The sequence below is a fragment of the Chlorocebus sabaeus genome, chromosome 1 (genome assembly GCF_047675955.1).
Source record: "Chlorocebus sabaeus isolate Y175 chromosome 1, mChlSab1.0.hap1, whole genome shotgun sequence".
In the NCBI taxonomy this organism is placed as follows: Eukaryota; Metazoa; Chordata; class Mammalia; order Primates; family Cercopithecidae; genus Chlorocebus; species Chlorocebus sabaeus.
This window is the reverse complement of record NC_132904.1, coordinates 26,353,877-26,356,859: the sequence shown is the minus strand read 5'-3', so window position 1 is coordinate 26,356,859 and position 2,983 is coordinate 26,353,877.

Below are 2,983 nucleotides of genomic sequence, written 5' to 3'. Positions count from 1 at the left end.
AATTCTAATTTCCTTGCTATTTCCACCACATCTACAGATATTTTCTCCACCATCATGGAGAAATCCCTCAAAGTCATTCATGAGGGTAGAAATGGACTTCTTCAAAACTCCTCTTCATGTTATTTTGACCTCTTCCCATGAACTACAAATGTTTTTAACGACATCTAGAAAAGGGAATTATTTCCAGAAAGTTTTCAATTTCCTTTGCCCAGATCCATAAGCAGAATCCCCATCCATGGCAGCTACAGCCTTATGGAATGTATTTCTTAAATAATAAGACTTAACATTTGAAATTACTTCTTAATCCAAGGGCTGCAGTTTGAATATTGTATTAGCAGGCATGAAACCAACATTAATCTCCTTGTACATCTTTACCAGAACTCTTGGGTGACTAGGAGCATTGTCAATGAGAGGTAATATTTTGAAACAAATCATTTTTTTCTGAACAGTAGGTCTCAATAATAAGCCTAAAATATTCAGTAAACTGCACTGTAAAGAGATATCTTATCTTCCAGCCTTTATTGTTCCTCTTATAGAGGACAGGCAGAATAAATTTAGCCTAATTTATTAGTACCCTAGGATTTTCAGAATGACAAATAAGCATTGGCTTCAACTTAAAGTCACCAGCTGCATTAGTCCCTGACAAGACAGTCAGCCTGTCCTTTGAAGCTAGGCTTGACTTCTCCCTAGCTATAAAAGTCCTAGATGGGATCTTCTTCCAATAAAAGTCTATTTCATCTACATTGAAAATCTTTTGTTTAATGTAGCCACCTCCATCAATGATCTTAGCTAGGTCTTCTGGATAACTTGCTGCAGCTTCTTCATCAGCATGTGCTGTTTCGCCTTGGATTTTTATGTCACAGAGATGGCTTCTTTCCTTAAACCTCATGAACCAAACTGCAAGCTTCAGACTTTTCTTCTGCAGCTTCCTTGTCTTTCTCAGTCATCATACAATTGAATAGAGTTAGGACCTTGCTCTGGGTTAGGCTTTAGCTTAAAAGAATACTGTGGCTGGTTTGATCTATCTAGATCTTCAAAACTTTCTCCATATCAGCAATAGGGCTGTTTCACTTTCTTACTTTGATGGGGTGGGGGGAGAGGAAAGAGTCTCACTTTGTTGCCTGGGCTGGAATGCAGTGGTGAATATCGGATCACTGCAACCTCTGCCTCTCAGGTTCAAGTGATTCTCCTGCCTCAGCCTCCCAAGTAGTTGGGATTACAGGTGCCTGCCACCATGCCGAGCTAATTTTTTTTTTTTTTTTTTTTTTTTTTGTATTTTCAGTAGAGACAGGATTCCACTGTGTTGGCCAGGCTGTTCTTGAACTCCTGACCTCGTGATCCGCCTGCCTTGGCCTCTCAAAGTGCTGGGATTACAAGCATGAGGCACCACACCCGGCCAGCTGTTTCACTTTCTTACCATCTGTGTATTCACTGAAGTGGCACTTTTCATTTCCTTCAAGAACTTTTCCTTTGCACTCACAACTTGGGTAAGCAACTGTTTGGCACAGAGTCCTAGCTTTTACCTTGTCTTTGCTTTTGACATGCCATCTCACTAAGCTTAATCATTTCTAGCTGTTGATTTAAAGAGACTTGTGACTCTTCCTTTTAACTTGAACGTGTAGAGGACATTGTAGAGTTTTTAATTGGCCTAATTTCAATACTTTTGTGTCTCAGGGAATACGGAGGCCTTAGGATAGGGAGAGACAGGGCAGAGTCTGGTTGGTGAAACAGTCAGAACATACACAACATGTGTCGATTAAGTTTACCATCATATATGCATACAGTTCCTGGTGCCCCCAAACAATTACAGTGTTAATATCAAAGATTGCTGATCATAGATCACCATAATGAATTTAATAATAATGAAAAAGTTTAAAATATTGTGAGAATTACCAAAATGTGACACAAAGACATGAAGTGAGCATATGTTGTTGGAAAAACAGTACTGATAGATTTTTTCAATGCAGGATTGCCAAAAACTTTCAATTTGCATAAAAATACAACATCTGTAAAGTACAATAAAATGAGGTCCAAAAAATGAGGTATGCGTGTATATTTTCAGTTGGCATATGGCACAATGTATTTTGTGTTTTAAAACGTTTACTTTAACTGTGGTGCAAATAAATAACTTCAGGCAAATAAAAACACCTGCAATTGGAAATATTTGGGCTAAAGTGGTATCAGTAGCATCCAAAAATTAGTAGATTTGAAATATTTGAGGCTGGGAATGAGAGCTCAACTCCTGTTATCCCAGCATTTTGGGAGGTTGAGGCAGGAAGATTGTTTGAAGCCAGGAGTTCGAGACCAGCCTGGGCAACATATTGAGGCTCCATCTCTACAAAAAACTTAAAAACAAAATTAGCTAGGATGTTAGCATGTGTCTGCAGTTTCGACTACTCTGGAGGCTGAAGTGGGAGGATAGTTTGAGCCCAGGATTCTGAAGCTGCAGTGAGTGATGATCACACAACTGCCCTCCAGCCTAAGCATCTGAATGAGACCCTGTCTCTAGAAAAATAAGAAGAGAAATAAAATAAAAATAAACACACTGAAGAGGCAAAAAATACAGGGATAAGCAATAAAGTGAATATGAAATATTAAAGGGGAGGGAGCTTTCAACAATGACTCTTAGATTATTGACTTGCCAAACTATTTTTACGAAAAAAAGAGAAAAATATAAGCATATACAGTAACGAAGTGAAGTCTCAAGATGACTCCAATAATCCTCATTATTCTTGTGCCATGCCTTCTTGTGCCCTGCCAATTATCCTCACATTCTTCAGACCTGCCATCTCCTTCTGAATCATGACTGACCTGGGTAACCAATAGAATTCTGTGTAGCTAATTTTGTAGCATCCAGCTTTGTCTATTGGATTTCTCACTCTGGAAGAAGTCATCCATTGTTATGAGGATACTTTACCCTCAAGAAATGTACTTGTGGAGAATATCTGAGGACTTCTGATAACTGCCAGCACCGATTAGTCAG